The sequence below is a fragment of the Lissotriton vulgaris genome, chromosome 6 (assembly GCF_964263255.1).
Source record: "Lissotriton vulgaris chromosome 6, aLisVul1.2, whole genome shotgun sequence".
Classification (NCBI taxonomy): Eukaryota; Metazoa; Chordata; class Amphibia; order Caudata; family Salamandridae; genus Lissotriton; species Lissotriton vulgaris.
This window is the reverse complement of record NC_141694.1, coordinates 559,733,893-559,753,771: the sequence shown is the minus strand read 5'-3', so window position 1 is coordinate 559,753,771 and position 19,879 is coordinate 559,733,893.

Sequence of the window (19,879 nt, the reverse complement as noted above, 5' to 3'; positions counted from 1 at the left end):
CTATTGTCTGTCAAGGTACACTAGGACCTGTCGGATCTTTTTAGGATTATTCAATCCTCTCACATTCCACGTAAGTAACCTGATTTCAATCCCATTTAACAATTTACACTTGCATCAAAGCTTGTGCTTGTCCATTCTTGGGTTTTTTGCATCATGCCCCCAAGTGGTGTTCTGCTGTGTATGTCTTGTCACATGTTTGAAAATAACTGTCGTAGCTCCTCCACCCCCACCTACTAAAGCATTCCAATCATGCCAAAGACATATATTCAGAAAACATAACAATCAATGCAGAGATTATCCACTCGGGGTGCCTAGGTACCCGTTTCCCAACAGCAGAGCAGGCGTGGCTGGGCACAAATTACTTATACCTTGTGTGCATCTCCCTAGATTCACAAATATGCAAACACCTTATACAAAAAAAGGATTCCCCCACCCCAGTACATCGTTAACCTTCAGCCCGTACAAAATTGAAGTACATAATCTATGCTTGCGGTGAACCAATACGGAAACAAACTCCCTCTTGCCTGTTCCATCACTACTTCGACACAAATGGGCAAATCCAATGTTGCCAGGCTTATGGGTATTGACATTTGCCATTATTCCTGTAGGGGAACTACACCCCGCTGTCCCACAATCACCCAACATGCACATGGTTTTGTGACTCTAAAGCGCCAAGATAAACTTACAGCCCAGCGAGTCTACCTTCCATCTCAGGCGAAGGCGACCCTGACCGCAGACCATTATATTCTGCGCTTCTTACAGTACCTGAAGTGATTTGACACAGTTATGGCAAGGTTTTCCAGGCAAATCTGGATAGAGTGTACAGTCCCAAAACACAGATATCATTCTACTGCAACAGATCGCTCTCATTGCTTAGGCGAGGTGTTCCTCCTGGCAGTTTGCCTTCCGGCCTGCACTTTTTTCACAAAACTCTTGTGCCGCTCTTGGGGTCTGGAATATTTTCACCTTCCCCTTCACTGTGATCCTCAACTGGGTGGGATAGAGCAGGATCTCCAGTTCGTGTAGTTTCTTTTTTATCTCCAGATATTCTCTGCGAGCACCCTGTACCGCAATAGTAAAGACAGGGAAAAAGGACACCACATTTCCTTGATAGTTTGTGGTTTGCATCTCTCTCGCCAACCTCAACACTGTGTCCCGATCCCTGTAATTATGGATTTTTGCAATGATGGGACACAGCAGAGTGCCCGCTGGTGGCTTAGGTGTGAGGGAACAATGCGCTCGTTCAACAATGAGCACTTGCGGGAGTTGCTCCGCTCCAAACAAATACCGCAGCATCCCCTCCACATAGTCCTCGAGCTGCCCAGTGTTCGTGCTCTTGGGAACATCCATTATGCATAAATTATTGTGGTGGGAGCAGGCCTCCAGGTCTTCATTTTTGGCTCGGATGACTTCAAGTACCTTCTCGCTGTCTTGGCATTTGCCTGCTGTGGTATGAGCTTCATCATCAAAGTTGGAAATACGTTGTTCTGCTGTAGTTAGGGGTTCCCCTTGCTTATTTAAGGTAGCTGTCATATTGTCCATTGTGAGCGACAGCGCATCTATCTTGCGATCAAGTGCCTCCAGGCTTTGTTGCATAGCTTATAGTGTGGCCTCTAGTTTGGAGGTGTGGGGCAGGCCCGCCTCCAGCTTGCTGCCAGACTGCTCACTTGCTGGTCGAGTCTCACAGCGCTCTTTAAAGTAGAGCTTAGACTGTTGCTTATCAGTCTTCCCCATCTTGCTCTTCGGCCTTGCACACACGTGAGTCTCTATTGCCCAAACAGAAATGCACTCCCACCGCTTTCCACAAAATTAGCCGTTCACTTGCCCCACTGCCGCTACACACTCCACAATGAGTCTAACTTCCCGGTCTCTTTGATGGTTACAGGCACAGCCACAGTGCGCCCAGCTCCACTTTTGAAATGTGCAGCCCCCCTTTGTAGCTCACTGCTCCAACCAGACTGCAGTTGCTTGGGTCCAGCACGGCCACTCATGCACCGTTCAATTTACAGCGTGACCTCTTTTATCCTTACTTTTTTTCCTCCTTTTCACTGACGTACGAGCTGTCACTTTGTAAACAGAGCTGCCTCCTCTCCCTCGCCAACCTCGCGCATTGTTAAGGTTACACAGCCCAGCAGGACTAAGCAACACATGAAGTGACATCCGGATCTTACTTGTGAGTTTCTGGGCTTCCCTATGCCCTTCCGCGCTGCAACCGCAAACCCCCTCAGCACTAGGCAGCTGCCAAAGCACAGAATTGTCACCGCCTCCTCACCCAGCATGGATACCCCAGATGATAGTCTTTGATGCTTCCCGCTCCTGCGTTGTTACCACACAACAGGAACAAAAGGGGATCCAGATGCCATTAGACCACTAGACATCACAGCATTCCGCCCACAATTTCTGTGCACACCGTGCCTTGCTTACATAGCGGCTGCGAATGCACCTTAGCGCCTGATACAGTCTTCTTTATTGGGCCACCGCAGTTCACCTGGATGGGTGCATCTTGTCATGGGGCCCCAAGCTGGATCATAATCAGACCGCTGCTAAGCCATGGCAAGCTCATTCTGTCACAGGGATCATAGACTTGACCGCACCGCCATCTTGTGTGTGGGACACCGTGACGATATTCACACTGCCACAGAGAAACGGTCTCAATACAGGGGCTGATCAATTACACCGTCCTGAGATGAGTACTTCTGCATTCCGCTGCCGTACTACTTCGTTTTTGGCATTAGATGCACACTTGGGCTGCAGATTTTTGACAGATAATTGGCCCGACCGGTAGAACTGCACTACAGTGCGGCCATCTTGCAGCGGGCTCGCTAGTGCCTCCCCAAGGTTAGAACCCTTGACCATTTGTTCTGCTTCAAGGTGATGTGTTAGAAATACATTGTATTGAAGCAGGGCCACTTATATGTGGCCCTCATGGATTTGAGAGCCACCTTTAACCTGGTCCCCTGGGAAAATCTATGGAAGGTGTTGGAAAACTATGGTATTCTGGGTGACCTTTTAAAAATCTTGGAAATGCTGCACTCTGGGACTTTTGCTCAGGTTAGGTGGAACATTGGAGGTGAAGTTATGCAGAGAATACTGAATATTCACAGAGTAAGGCAGGATTGTGTCCTTGCCCCCACACTCTTTAGACTATTCATAAATTGCATAGTTGAGTGGTTGGCAAAGTGTAATCATGATGCACCAAAATCTGCAGGTACGAGTATCCCTTTCCTCCTGTTAGTGGATTACATGCTGCTACTCTCTTGGACCCCACTAAGTCTTCAGTACCTCTAGGACCGCTTCACAACTTTTTGTTCATCTAGGGTCCTTGAGATAAACTCTGGCAAGTCAAATGTTATGCACTGAATCTCCACCATTCTTTTAGAGGCAGGATGTGAGTGGAGGGGGTGTCTTTGGCACAAGTGAAAATTTGTGATTACGTGGGTGTCAGACTAGCTACTTGACATTATTCATTTATTTATTCATATATTTATGTAGTGCACTTCTACCCTAGGGCGTCTAGGGGCTTGGCAACTAAACACATGAAAGCAGCAAAGATTTCGGCTGAGGGCTCTGGGACTGGGAGTGAGGCTATAAAGTATATAGCCAGGTCGTTAGGCCTCTTCTGAAGGAGTGCAGGCCAGTGAGTTTTTTTAGCTTTATTGGTAGCTTGTTCCAAAATCTAGTTGTGATGCTGATAAAGCTTTTTCCGCCCCATCTCTGGAGTCAGAAATTCTGTACTTTCACCAGCATCTGAGAGGCCTACCAAAGGGTACGTGCTGAAATATAGCATTGAAAGCGATCAGTCAAATAGATGGGCCTAGATTATCTAGCGACTTAAAGGCGATGCAGAGTGCCTTAAACATGATTTGCTTCTCCATAGGTAACCAGTGCAGAGTGTTGAGGGAATGTTTGGCTGATGAATATTTGGATAAGCCAAAGAGCAACCGAGCTGCAGAGTTTTGGAGTCCCTGCAGTTTCACCAGTACTGTCTTGTTTACCTCAATGAGAAGCCAGTTAAAATAATCGAGCTTAGACAGGACCAGTACTGCCACCACTGTTTTCTGTAATTCTGGTGGTATAAACTGAAAGATTTTTCTCAGAGTTTGCAGAGTGAAAAAGATAGATGAGGTGAGCATCTTTACATGATGAGAGGAAGATAGAGTGGTGTCAAAAATTACCCTAAGATTTTTGGCCTTGATGGCTGGAATGAAAAGAGTGCCCAGCTCCACCGGCCACCATTTTGTGGACCGGAAGGATGTATCTCTATCAAAAAGTAAGACTTTGGTTTTGTTTGAATTTAATTTAAGGCATTTCTACATCAAAGAGCATCAATAGTAGTTCGGAAATACAGGGCCACTTCCGGTGGAATGGTCTCCCCACCTCTTGAAGTGTTTAGGCCCTCTGCAATGACAGGGGCTACCTACAGAGTAGAGGTATGGGGTTGTGCTAATGTGCCCCCTCTAGTCTTGACTGAAAATACATTTATCAGGTCATTGCTTGGTTTTCTCTTGAGTTCACCACTGACACGAATGTGATTTGATTTAGCGCTAGGCAAGGTAGACTTTGTGGTCCTCTTGAATACTCTGACGTACTGGATACATCTTTGGTCAACATTGGAATTGGCCCTGTATGGAGACTCTCTTGCTGAACTTAATCAACTTAGATAAAAGTGTAAGTATCTCATGGCTTCAGAAGATAAAATGTCTTTGTATAGCCATTACAATTGAGGGACGTTGGCAATCCTTAGGTTTAATTGGCAAAGATACAGCTTTTAAGACGAAGAAAGCCTTTGGGGAATTCACACTAGTTAGAACATGAAATGGTTAAAAAGAAGGAATTCTTACAGAAACATTTCTTCAGCATAAATGTATTCCCAGTTTTGATCAGATCCTTTACAGGCAAATGGGACAAGAATTATATGTCATCCACTGATTGTTCTTTTTGCCTGACATTCCCAGAGATGGGAGAACACTTTTTATTTTTTTGTCCATCTTTTGTCTATTGTGTTACCTTGTAAAAGGTGGATTGTTTCAATCTGCAAACAAATAGGTACAACACACTACTGGGAAGCACATGGGGGCATATTATCAAGAACAAGGTTAAAAATTATCGCTGGTTTAGTTGCCGAAAACTGCTGCTAAAACGGCGATAATATGCTTGATAATATGCCCTTGAAAATTCCAATAGAAGTTCATGTTCTGGTGTGAACATGGGCTTCTATTGGAATTCTCCAGGGCATATTATCAAGCCCATTATCGCTGCTTTAGCTGCAGTTTTCTGCCGTTAAACCAGCGATAATTTTAATGCCATTCTTGTTAATATGCCCCTTAGGCTCCTTGGGTGCGAAACAAAGGAGCAAATTGATTGTGCTACCTCTAGATTTTTATTGTGGGCATGGAGAATGAGAGCAGGCATGATCGCAAAAAAAACTTGATGGCACTATATGGCGATTTTGCCTAGTGTATGCACTTTATACTGTTTGCTATGATTGTATCTCTGAGCTTTCATCTTTATAAATTCAAATTATATACTTCTATGATGGCTTCTCTTTTGATATTGTTTTATCTAGTAAAAGAAAATTAATATTTATGAAACAATGTTTTAACGTATTTGTGTATGTAGTTCTTTTAAGTCCAAAGAAAGTAAATATTGATTGAGAGTCAAAAATGATTGAATTTTTTTGTCACTCATATCTACATATCTGTATTGACTGAGTTCCTTGTCAATCCATTAGTCAATATCTTTATTTGGTTTTACAAAAAAAACCATAAAAGAGCACATAAGTAAATGCATTAAAACAGGGAATTCACATTAGGGACCCGATACAAAATGCATCACCACATACGAAAGCAAATAAAGTATTTTGCAAGCGAACAGCGGCTGATAAAAAAAATTAGACTAGTTAAAACACGTAAATTCCTCTGGTAGCAGAATTAAGTGAAATAAAGGAGGTCAAACTTGTGCAAAATACTTCCAGCAATAAGATGTTCAATAAAAGATTTTCATAAACCTTTATAAAAAATGCAAAACATAATAAAGTGTAATGTGTTCTGAGCTGAGGAACTGTCACAACTACAGGGGATAAATGTAGGCCAAGATGAACTGCCTTGAGGTACTGCTAACAAATGATGTATTAAATGTAGTCTAAAATGTGTCAAAAGTAATTGATGGTGAAACGGCACATCAACTAAATGATATGGTGCAATTGAAGGGGTGGTTAGGAGCGGTAGGAAAGATTTTACAGTAGTTTTATCCCTAAATTATAAGGCTCTCTCACCTTCCCTTCAAATCGTGAAGGCCCCATTGGTCCAATTACCATCCTCAACGACAATAGTCTCTGGGTGATGGTGAATCTCAGGTCGGCCCATCTTAAAAAATGTTTTTTCTGATGTACCTTAACCAGGGAATGCTGGTCGCTCAATCGAGAGTCCAGCAATCTTTCAAAACTAAACAAATAAAGTGTTTGGAGAGTCAAACCCAACCAGATATCCAGAGAAGCAGAAGTCATAACAGCAGAATAGCAATGCCTTGCTCCTCAGGAATATTAACAGAGGATGCACTCTGTGGGAGAGAGAGGAATTTAGGGCCTCATTTACAAAGTTTTGGCACAGGGCAGTGCTGCAAGGAATCTTGCTGCACTGCCCTACCTCAAAACAAAGGGCAGGAATGCTCTGTATCTATGAGATATGGTGCATTCCTGTCCTTTTCCCCGGCTCAGGTGCACAAAGGGCTGCCATGCACCAACACAGACACCCTTGCACCATGCACAAAATCAATCAATTTAGGCAATGTCCTCTTTCCATGTGTGCCACAGCATCACCCATGGAAAGCTCCTTTCATGCAGTGTTCTACGTGAAAGGGGCACATATTTCCAAGTCCATGAAAAGCCATGTAAACTGGCTTTACGTGACCTTGTGAACATGTTGCGGCACCGGGACTTCACAAAAGTGACATTCAGGTGGTGCAAAAGTGCCACAAGAGGCCTTATAAATTAGACCCTTATTTTCTAGGACTACAAAGGAAGACACATTAGTGAACCCTCAGATGTCACTGCCATTGTTTACTTTATGGATCTCTAACATGGCCTTTATGGATTTGTTCCCCAGCCTGGATGCAAAAATGAAAACAGAAGCAATACCCCTTGAGAACTTATGACCTCTAGTCATTATCAAGGAGGACCAGGATAGAGAGGAGTTGAACAAGTTCCAAGGTAAGGGAATACAGAAACACAACTAAGGAGATTGCATTTGATATAAAACAATGTGGACTTGGTGGCCTTGGGACCAATCACCAACACAAGAGACTTACACCCACATGCATCAAAGTCCGGTTTTGCGATTCCTAATTTGCGATTTTTACCGAATCGCAAATAAGGAATCGCAAAACGGGATGCATGATTGAAAGTGCATAAAATTTGCGATTCGGTAAAAATCAAAATTTTTACCGAATCGCAAATATTATGCGTATTCCAATTTGCGATTTCGCAATTCCCATTGATTTCTATGGGCCAAAAGGCCCATAGGAATCAATGGGAATTGCGAATCCACAAATTGGAATTCGCAAAATGTTAATGCATTCCATGGGTGCAGGGGGGGGTCCAAAGGACCCCCCCTGCAACCCTGAAATGTATTTTCAAATGGATGTTTCACACACACATGTCCTAAGGACATGTGTGTCTGTAACATGACAGTGTTTAAAATGCTAATTTGAGCATTTTAAACCTTTTTCGCAAATTACCACGAGGTTCACCATCGTGGTAATTTGCCCCCCCCCCCTAATTGCGAATTCGCAATTTAAAAAAAAATCATGCATTGCTTTTAAGGAATCGCAAATTTGCGATTCCTAAGAAGCAATCACATTTTTGGAAATCGCTAAAAATAGCTATTTTTCCAAAAATGATTGATGCATGCTAAAAAGGTATTTAGGAATCGCAAACTGTCGATTTTACCGAATCGCACCGTTTGCGATTCCTAAATACCTTGATGCATGTGGGCATTAGAGAAGTTGGTGCTTAAATTAAGGCTGTCCACAACATTCCACAAAACTATCAAGCAAGAGATCTAATCCCATAGCGGTACACAAGATGAGGACAGCATTGTCTGCATAAAGAAGCACAGGGGCTGCTGCTCTCAGACACAGGATTAATTCCTGCCAGGTATCCGGTTTATTATTTTGGGCATGTGCTACACTGATTCTCCAATAATTTGTATTTAAATGTGCTCATTTCATTCTCATTTTCTCAGGTTAGGTTTTCAATGACTGACCACTTCCTGGTTCGGTCTTCGTGTGTTGCAAGCAAAACACCTTAGCCCTCTTTATCTTTATTTTTTCCATAATTAATACATCTCCTTACCTTTTGTGGTTAAAAAAAAACTTTTAGTAGTATTTCAATCACAAACCCAATTTGTAAGCTTTGACCATTTTTCTCTAGGTTCATCACCGGTGGCATATTTTGATATTTTGTGCACTTTTTGTTCTCTATTCCGTTGACCACAGTACTGTTCTTACAGGTACCTTTGATATGGCCTTTGGCTAATTTCCCAACTAATTTGTTGTGGAATAAATTTTAATTTACGTTTGATTGATCTTTTTATGCACCAATCCCTTCATTTGCTGTTCCTCTAATATATTTCTGTTTTGATGATGATCTGCTGAATTATGAACGGTCAAAATCCCTTCAACATTATGTTGATGTTGATAACTGCAGTGGAAACATCATGAATTATCTACTTGTCCTCGTTTCTTCAATAATCTGTGTCGTTTGTACATTTCTGAGCTCTTTATGTACATTGTACACTTTGGGCACCATTTACTTTGTACGTATTTTTGGTGCGGCTGACTTACGATTGGCATTAACTACATACAATTACTTTTTTGCATTCTGCAGCATACATAGAAGGAGCACAACACCACTAATGAAAGTTTTTGTGCAGGAAGGTGTCTCCTCCTGCACAACAACAATCATCACTGCAACACAGGTACTCTTGCACCATGGTGCAAGGGTGGCTGCATTGGTGCATGGCTGCTGTTTTAGTGCTGGCAAAGGAGAGAGAACAGGGGTGTGCTGTATTCTTGTAAATACGATGCATTCCTGCATTTTTTTAAATGATGGAATACGGTGAAGCAAAATTGCATACGCGCCGCGGTGCACCATATCATTATAAATATGCCCCTTAAACTTCTAACTTTCCTATACATTGTTTGTCATCAGTCCTGCTAAGTACAAAAAACTCTTACCCTGTTTCAATGGTCACGGGCTGTCTCACGATGTAGACTAAGGATGAAATGGGCAACAAGATAGATATTTGTTGTCAGGATCATTTGGGGCTTAATCCGGCACAAAATCAAAGCTGCACAAATTCACACATTTGTTAAAGGGTGATACCAATTTAGACAGCAAACTGAAGTACAATATGTGGGTATATGGTTACCACATATTTAGCATCGTCTTGAACATCTCTGAGCTTCTCAAAATGAAGGCCACGATGTCTTCAGTGAACTATATTAATTTGCTTTTTAGCCAAGCAACACTAGTGTCAGGCAAAACTTGCACCGAACCTGGCAGGACAGTTGCAGGATAAGAATATCCACGGAATGATGTGCAGCTTTCTTCTAAGTCAATCTTTAGGTATTACATATATTTTGACATGGCTGTAACGTTTCACCATCCACTAGTCACAGTTAGAACACATCATCGCCTGAAAGAATTGTTCATGACAAGATTAACTCAAAGTGTAAATACATGGTAGATGCACATCATGCTGCAAACAACACAAGGTACATACCTTGCGATCCTTCCTAGTGCCATATGTACAAAGGGCCTCATTTATGAGAAATGACGCATCGCTGCGTGAAAGCAGCGATGCGTCACTTCTCAGTGCACACTCCTTGCGACATTCCTGATGAGTCATATTTAATGTATAACGCATCGTGTCACTAGGAATTACAGCTATGTCAGTATTTCTGACGTATCTGTAAGCGCAAAAGTGAAGCATTGCTGGAGTGTGTCACAAAAGTGACGCAACTCCAGCAATGCGTCCTTTCACATGGGGCAAGCCCCATGTGAAAGTGCCTGCGTCAGTCTTACGCCTGCTATGAGGCAGGTGCAAGATTTTGACGCAACGGCGTCCTAAAAGTGACGCAGTGAAATCTCATAGATTTCACTGCGTCACTTCTACGACCCTTCCTTGCGTCAATATGCCCCCCTTGCATACATTATACCTGGCGCAGGTATAATGTGGCGCAGGGGTTTACAAAGTGACACATCTACCTAGATGCGTCACTTTGTAAATATGGCTTAACAAGGTGCATTTTTTACGCCACTGGTGCGTCACAAAAAGTGACGCACCGGCGGCGTAAAAGTGACGCATAGCCTCATAAATGAGGCTCAAAGGATTTTTACGATTGCAGCGCATGTCCTCGGCACACACAAGGCTTTGTCCGATTCACAAGGTGCAGAGATAAATGTCTGCTGAACCCTGCCTGCAGTGTCCCATGTCTGTCTTTGACAAGAAATCCCTAAGGAAATGTGTTAATGCTTGCTTGCAAATGACTATTTTGTGGTGGGCCGGATTAGTAATGCGCCAAAAAATGTCTGTTGATATTAGAGACACTTTGCAAACATAACTTCTGCATTGATAACTGATTATTCAGACATACAAGATAAAAAAGGTAATCTCAATACAAAGAACTTTTAGTTCAGACTGTACAGCAATCGTTCAACGTTTGTCTTAGTCCGTGTCCCAAAAGTCCATCAAGGTCTGTGATAGACATGTGCCATAATGGTAAACGTTCCTTTCAGGTTTAATTTTTTTAAACTTCTGTATGAAAAAGCCAGCCTTATGTACCATGGGTCCAAAAAACGAAAACTCAATGATGCTAGCTTAAAGGGTAATAAAACACGTTTATCTGAACCTCCATTTTTAACTCAGGACCCGAGTCTCATAACATTGGAGTCAAAACACGTTTTGTGAGGCTCGTGTTGATTTAGAGTACATCTCTCTCTCATCCAGAGTGTAAGGGTCGTTGATTCAGGCTGAAATGCATTTACTTTACTGGCATATTTCAAATCCTGGCAAAGAAAGTATCTCTCACAAGCTGTAGTCTTCATTAAGATATTCGGTTACAGCATAATAACAGTACCGTAGATTAGTGCAGCTTTTAAACCCTCGTGTTAAAGGCGGAAATCTAATTTGTGGTTGCTTACAAAAAGCACCAGTCCATAACATGATGTTCCCAGATGTTATTGTCCACACTCTAGGCTATTTTAGTTTTTTTCTCACTGGCTTTTCACCTGCCTGACTGAACTACAGTGCCAGGTGAGCGATAGGAGGACCATTTTCTGTTCACTCCAAAGCACGGACACATGAACGGAGACTATTCATCTGTATAGAGAAGTACTACCTGTTAGGGGACTTTTCAATCTTACATATTCGCCTCATTAATCACCTCATTTACAGAGTTAAAGGGATGCACTCAATCCTAGTGAATGACTTGCCAGAAACAGAACTTAAAACCCCAAAACCTGTATTGTAACATATGAGCTTCTTAGCTCAAATATGATAATAACAATATATCCACAAATACATCTTGGCCTGCAAACGTGTGCTTACGGCCTAAAATTCCTTTATTTACACCTGAAAAGAGTTCACAAAAGAAATCCTGGGAGGTGTAAATGGGGTTACTCCTGCGCATTTCTCTATTTCAATTAATTGCAGAGATATGTCCATTAGTAACTCCCACGCAAGATATGAGAAATGATCAGAAAAAAGCATGGTTTCCATTTTGAATTTGTGAATGCCCACACACGTTTACATTGGTGGTCATTTATAAACTCTTATCTAGCCCTTTCTCACCGTGAAAATAGTCAGCGATTATTACAGCAAAGGGCCGGAGTAACTCTTCTTCCAGGATAGAAATGCCTCCAAACTTGCAAGAGATTCAAGGGCATAGGTTTCTCCACAGGGAATGTTGTCCCAGTGGTTAAAAATAAGAAACAAATGATTTTCACATCAGGGCTCTATTCACTCAGTATGTAATTCTATGCTATGGAAAAGTATATATTGAGGAAACTGAAGTCCAAGGAATATGTCACTTTATAAGTACTTGAGAAAACCTACGCCAGGAGCTACTTTCTAGGACTGGTACGATTTTCTATTTTTAAGTTTATAAAGGTTTATTGAGAATTAATCATCATAAAACACAGGGCAAAAATGTAACATTATTTGAGAATAATCAACATGTGAAATGAAAGTATCCTATAAAACATAGCAGAAAGCTGTTTAGATTTTACGGTTTACTGGGGAAAAGGGGAGGAGGGAAAGAAAAGGGTAGAGATAAAATATACTCTGTAATTAAGTATCAAATAGCAATAAATACTCATTAGAACAAAAAGGGAATATAGTTAACATATTTTTAGATACATTTAGCAATGCGAAAATCTACTAAAGAGAAAAAATGTAAAGAGGGTGTGGCTAGCCAGACGAACATGGCGGACGTGAGCTGGTAGAGCTCCGCACAAACACCCTTGATTATCCTGTCTATATTCCACATCCCCAGCCATCCGGGTGCAGGGGAGATACAGCTGCACGCCTGCAATGCTGTGGAACAAGATGATGTGAGGAGAACAGTTCAACGAGCAGAGGGAGCCCCCTGAGCGATTCCCCTGAGGCCAGGCACCATTTGCAGTGAGAAAGCCAACCACAGCAGAGAGGTACATTTATTTATTTATTTATTTATTTTTTAAACTTCTAGAGCGCGAACAAATACCACGAATGGTGTCTCGGCGCTGGGCAGACAGAGAAGCACTTCCTGTGCATTATTGAGTGAATAACCAGGTCTTCACTTGCTTTCTGAAAAGCAGCAGTGAAGAGCTGTTTTTTATGTGATGGGGCAAGGAGTTCCAGAGCCTCGAGGCGGCCACCAGGAAGTGTCTGTCTTCCCAAGTGACTGTTCTGACTCGTTGGATGCATAGGGATGCGGATGAGGCAGATCTTAACGCTCTCTTGGGACTATACAGCTGCAGTGAATCCCTAAAAAAGTCGGGTTCTTGACTATTCAGTGCCTTGTATGTAATACACAAAGCCTTGAATTTTGTTCGTTTTTTTACTGGGAGCCAGTGCAGTTTGTAAACGACGGATGAGATGGGCGCGAACTTGTGGGCTTCCCACACTAAACAGGTGGCCCAAGGGGGGCGATGAGGGGCCCTGCTGCCTCAGAATTGGTGCTACTACTGAAAAAGGGGAGGTAGCCGCTCATCCGTGAGGTGAGCCCCCAACAGGGCCAAAGGGCCAAAGGGCCCAGACAGTGAAGCGAGATCCACCAGCCGGCGGTGCTTGCGGCTTGCCTGCCACACCAACAACGCCAATGAGACAAACCCGCATGCTGACCAGATCGCCTGCTGGGGGGGGTTAGGCGCTCCACAGAGGTTAAGCAGCCTCTCCCGGCCCCCCAGCACCCCCAGAATCCACTGCTGAGGGCTGGATTGAGCTGCAGTGGCGCTGCAACAGGGCCTTGGGGAGAGGCAGCCTGCCCACACTGAACTCGGGGGTCGTACCAGGCCTAGGTGGTGAGGGTGTAGCAACGGAGGCGGTAGTCACTGGCATCGTGTGTCGGATTGCCTCCCCAACTCAGGTCTGTGAGGGGAGCCCAGCCACCAATAGCATGATTGTAGAAAAGGGACACTGATGCAGCTCCCCCCCTCACTGATAGCCACTGGAAGGGTCCAAGCAGGGCCACAGAACTGATGTGCAAAGGTGGTGCTGCATGGGACGGGGGTCGGATCGGGCCCAATCCGTGCACACGACCAAGAGGGGAGTGGAGACCTTCCGCAGCCCTGCTTGAGAAGTGTGCGGCCTGGTGCGGCAACTATGCAGTAAAAGGGCCCTTTAGCATATCACTGCCTCTGCGGAAAACACAGATAAGCACTCATTCCAGAGGGACTGCCACAGCGGCAATCACTGCCACGGAGGAAGCCTGAAAGTATGGGAGAGGCTGGGGTCAGTTCGGATCCAGGTTGTGAGCACTTAGGCTTCAGATCAGGGGTGACAGATCTCGACACCCCCTCTTTTGTGAAACCACGCTGGTATAGGTCACTGGCAAAAGCAGGTGTGGCCTGAATGGAAACTGCGATAGTGGTGGTGATGGACAGAGTATCTGAATTAAGCAGAACACTCCTACCCAGTCAACAGATCAGGGCTTGATCCATCACCGTTTTTTAGCTCACCCCCCTTTTCTGAATCGTTTTGTCCACCATAAGCGTGGAAGGGTATACTCAGATGTGAGTCCCTTGCTCACTGCACCATCAGGATTCAAGCAAGCCTGGCCGAAGATGGCTGTAATGCCAGAAACCGGTCCCCGGAAGCTTGTTTCCTTTCCAGTTAAAGAATTGGCTTGGTAGTTTGGTCTGCCCTGTTCCCATGATGCACTGGGCCAGGGACAGACTAATTTGCATGTAGCCAGGTTCTGAGCTGGGATGGTGCAGTGAGCTAAAATACGGTGATGGATCAAGCCCTGATCTGTTGACTGGGTAGGAGTGTTCTGTTTAATTCAGATACTCTGTCCATCACCACCCCCCTTTTCTGAATCGTTTTGTCCACCATAAGCGTGGAAGGGTATACTCAGATGTGAGTCCCTTGCTCACTGCACCATCAGGATTCAAGCAAGCCGGGCCGAAGACGGCTGTAATGCCAGAAACCGGTCCCCGGAAGCTTGTTTCCTTTCCAGTTAAAGAATTGGCTTGGTAGTTTGGTCTGCCCTGTTCCCATGATGCACTGGGCCAGGGACAGACTAATTTGCATGTAGCCAGGTTCTGAGCTGGGATGGTGCAGTGAGCTAAAAAACGGTGATGGATCAAGCCCTGATCTGTTGACTGGGTAGGAGTGTTCTGTTTAATTCAGATACTCTGTCCATCACCACCCCCCTTTTCTGAATCGTGTGGTCAGATGTGTCAATATTACTGACATCTGGCACAACCTCGGCCTGCAGAGCCGTTTCAATTAGCTATTAAAGTAGTGTTGCTGAAGCTTCTGTAGTTGGTCCACCTCAAGTACGTGCTTCATCTTGTGTTCTTACCACAACTCTTTCCTTAGTTTGGGTCTGCAGCTCATACCATTGGTTTCTTAACTCTTCCACACTCCTGTGTGTCACACCAACTTCATTTTTCCGCTGCTGAATGTGTAACCATATTTGTATTTTGGTTGATGCTGAAATAGTAGCAGATGATTTCCCAAATAATTTATAATTTTCTTGAACACATTCTTCTGTTATTATTTCCAATTTCTGGTCCCTAATTTTCCTTTTTTGATTGGTATTGCTTTTTTCCTGTGAATTATGATTAGCCATGATGCAGAAGCAGGGTGGATGGCAGTGAATTCTGTCTCCAAACTCCAGCAAACAGTCAACTATGTGGTCTAATGCACTCCTCCAGTCTGAAATATAGATTCTGTGATGCCATTAATGTGAGACAGAGTGCCATACACAATTATAGAAAGATAAGGAATCCTTATTTGTGAACCATAGTTCTTAAAAAGTGAATCATAAGGAATCACTATTTAAGGCAAAGGCCAAACTGTACATACCATTTTGTGATCTCTTAACGATTCGGTACTAGTCAATATTAAGAAATCGCAAAATGAATAATCTGTAAATCTGGTCCTAAGGGAGGGGAAAAGATGAACGAGGAGGGAGGCATTGGACTGGGATGAAGAGATCTATGATTCAGGGCAAGGAAGATTACTGGTAAGTAGTTGTTTCATTACCCCATTATATGTCCTTCTCCTCCCTGTCCTTAAGATGTAAGGAAGTACCAACAAAAACATGATGCGGAAACAACCTTTTATTTTGACCAACAATGACTGCATTGCTGAATTATTAAAAACAGAACAAAAATTCTTATTTGTAGATTGACTGAAGTTAATCAATAATGCTTTACAAAGGTTTGAGAATTTGATTAAGTTGAAGCTCTGCAGATGTCATGTAAAGAAGCACTACTGACTTCAGAACACAAAGCTCATAATTCTGTAGCAGAGGGGCCCTAATTATTCTCTGGGGCAGTGTCCCCTACTGCTCTGTATGCTTCGGAAATTGCTTGCTCTGTCCACCTACTCAAAGTAGGGATTACTATTTCTTTACAGTTATTAGCTGCCCTAAAAGATACAAAAAGGGAATCAGAATTTCTGAATTCCCTCCCTACAGTCCAGGTACATCAATAACACTCTCTTAACTTTGAGGGACCAGGGAATACCAAAATCTGTGCCTTTGTCCAGAACTGTTTGAACAATCTCTTGTTAGAGATGGAATTAAATGTGATTTTGAGAACAAATTAAGGGCCTCATTTATGATACCTACCAGCACTATTGTGCAACTGAAACATCACTTTTTTGATGTTCTGGCGGCGCAATGTGCCATTGGCATAGTTATAAGGCTACTTAAAGCCATGTTACGTGGCTTTTCATAGTCTTATAAATATGTGCCCCTTTCACGCTGAAAACTGCATGCAATAGGTGTTCAATGGGTGTTGGTGGGGGCGTTCTCAGCAACTTCCATGGCTTTTTGACACTGCCCCAGATTTACGAGAAATCGTAAGTCTGAGGCAGTGGCAAAAGCGTATGCCTCCCTTGGGGAGGCGTAAGATAGGGACACTGTTGTATCTTGTATCTTCCTGCTGGTCAGCTTGTATGCATGAGCATGAGATGTGGAATGTTGGATGTATGGAATGTTAGTGTGTTATGAATGTCAGTTGGGTGAGGGCTGAGCAGCAGGACAGCTGCTCCTGATGGGGTTAACGTTACAACTTATTACTTATCATCTTAATCAATAAAGTACCTTGCTTATTCAACAAGGAAGATCCAGCCTCTTATTGATTACATCATTTGGCGACATCTTTGGAGAATCTACGCGTGCAAAATTAAAGAAAACGAAAAGCTAAGGAGTACTGATAAGAAACAAGCAGAGAAATTCAAGCCTGAAGAGAAAAGGTACTTGATGAGTAAGGGAAATCGGAACCAGGATATCTCGAGGTAAATGACTCTTAATTTAAGTGTGTGTGATGCAGTCTGGCAAACTATCCCCATCAGTGACCCGTACATCGGTCGCCCTGAAACCGAAGTTTGCCAGATCCATCACCCTGTTGTTAGTTGTATTTGGGGGCTGTAAATCGAGCCTCAGTGTAAAGGGAGAAATATCTTTATTTCTCCTCGTTTTTCCTCTTTGTATGTGTGCTGCATTCTGTAACACGCCTAGAAAAGGAAAAAGCCTCTTGTGATTGTTTTAGTGCAGGGAAATAATCATGTGCTAAGGTGCCTGCTTTGGTGCACCGCAGCCCATTGTTTGCCGGTGCAGGGGAAAAGTACAGCAATGCGCCATATCTGATCGATACGGTGGCATTCATGCCCTTTTCTTTTGCCGGAGGGCAGTGCAGCAGCAACACCTGCTGCGCTGCACTACGGCAAAAAATCCATAAATGAGGCCCCTAGAATCCTTAAAAAACAACAGAGCCTGTAAGTCACGGGTGCTAAGGAGTGATAATCAACACTGGTATGATTGCACGGAAGTAAACCTAACTAAAGACCATCAACAGTAGCTGATTAAGTCCTATCAGCCCACCCAATGGCGGAGCCTCATCATGTAGGACTCCAATACCAAGGTAAGTGTGCAATCGCCCAGTTGTCAATTAGCGATGCATTACTCGACCGAGGTAAGGTCACCAACGTTGTTAGACTTGAGTGGGAGACTGATATGTGCAGTGCAGGAAAAGAAAATAGAATGGTGTGTGATTAAAATGGCTATCGAGGCAAACAAAGACCTTTATTAGCGTTTGCCTGGACGTCAGGTTAAAAAATAGTGAAAAAACAGTGTGGAAAAAATCACTGTTTGACTTGCTTGATAGAAAACTAAGTAAGATATAAGAGGGCCAACATGTTTCTGCCTTAAATGTGAAGAATCACTGGCATTCGTCAGGGCCGAATTAATATCTGCTACTGCAAGACACTATAATGTGTGTGCAAGAGTTAAGGAAATGTACAATATATGAACAAAACGGAACCATCCTACCACATCTTGTCGATATTGTCGTGGTGATGCGATGGATTTTTCCTGTGAAAATACAAGAAGGAAAAAAAAGAAAGAAGAAAAGAACAATGTAGACATTGCATTTTTACATTGCTCAAAAGTTAAATCTACACCAAACATATTCAAGTGGAATGATTTAACGTGCAAAACCAGTGTAGACTCTCAAACCTAAGACAGGACCATCACTCATTGGTGATAGTCACATACAAGGTGCATCCTGATACGTCACCCAGTGATTGAAAATAATGTACACAATATCAACACTTACCCAGCAGTGTGTGGGAAGTGGACCTCACCTCACCCGGCAACTGCTCGGACGAATAAGGCACCGCTCTGAACATATAAAGACAATATCTCACAAGATGCATGTCTCTGGGGTCTATACTCCCTATGATCAATAAAACCCAAATGCTTTATCAACTGTCTGTCACGTGTTCCCACCCGGTGTCCCCGGTGGCCACGCATAACTGATATTGCATCTAAGCCTCCAGTTGAATTGAGGAGATGCTCTTGGATTTATGTTAGAAATACCAACTAATTTAACAACAAAGCTAATCACTGATGATATTGATTGCTAATGTCTAGAACAAGTAGAAAGAAATCCCCATTAACTGCAGTCCATCACTACAGCTAAACAAAGAATTAATGTTAAGCTGTTCAAAAATAAATGAAGGGAAATCTTGCTGGTCTTAACTGTTAACTGGATGTAGGAGTCTACCACTGAACTCCCTAGGTTCGTCCTGGTAATGTAACCCTGACCCTGCTTACCTGTCCGTCGGTACCTTGAGGCTGAAAACGAGCCGAAGGGGAGGCACCGAGGGAACGATCTGGCGTCTATTTATAGCGCTGGTATATCGCTAATGTGGCTCAGCTGAGTTTCTACAAGTGCGCGCTGCACCTGCGTGATGTACAGGTTACTACATCCTCGCGCGTGTCTTCTGAAACAGACAGCTAGCGCGCATGCGCGAACATGCAGACACCTGTTTGAGCGCACCGCGCATGCGCGTACGGAACAAACAGCTATCGCGCATGTGCGACCATAAAGACGCCCGTTTGAGCGCAACGCGCATGCGCCTACAAACAGTGACAACACACTCCGTCCCGGCACAGCGCGAGACACTGCTTACATGCAGTTGTCTCGTGCATGCGTGTTGTAGACTTAATCTCACTATGCCAATAGATGTTAACCGGCAAGGCAAACGCGTTTGTATTGTATTTGACACTGTGATAATTTCATGACCTAATAGGACAGAATCTATACACAATGATATATAATGGAGCAAGGGGATGGGTGAAGAAAATGTTTTTAACCCATGAGGTAATAGCCTTTGCACAAAGCATGCAGTGCGCGCTATTATGCCAAAAATTAGCAATACTAAATGGTAAAACAGAGGAAGGTGAATAGGTCCTGGGCCATCTGCGCAGGAAGCCTTGCTCCTACAGTGGAAGTACATGTCTAGTAAAGGGGATATACCGTGATGGTGTCATTTATGCGAGATAAAACCAGACAGGAGGACTATGTTTAACTCGGGTACCTACAGGCGGTCAATAAGGGGCTGGTGTCGCCAACACTCCAAATGAGTGGTTGTTAATCACACCAGAAATGGCTCGTTGTGACCACCAGAGGTACACATGGCAAAGTGGTCCACCAGAATTGTTCATAGCCAGGGGCCCAATCAGATTAATAGCCACGGAATGTTGTCATTCAAGCCAACAACGTCAGATTGTAATCTGTGGATCCATCGTTGCTCCTTCACAAACAGAAAGTGGGAGACATTGGTGATGTGTGGAGGGATATACGGCTTTTCCAACA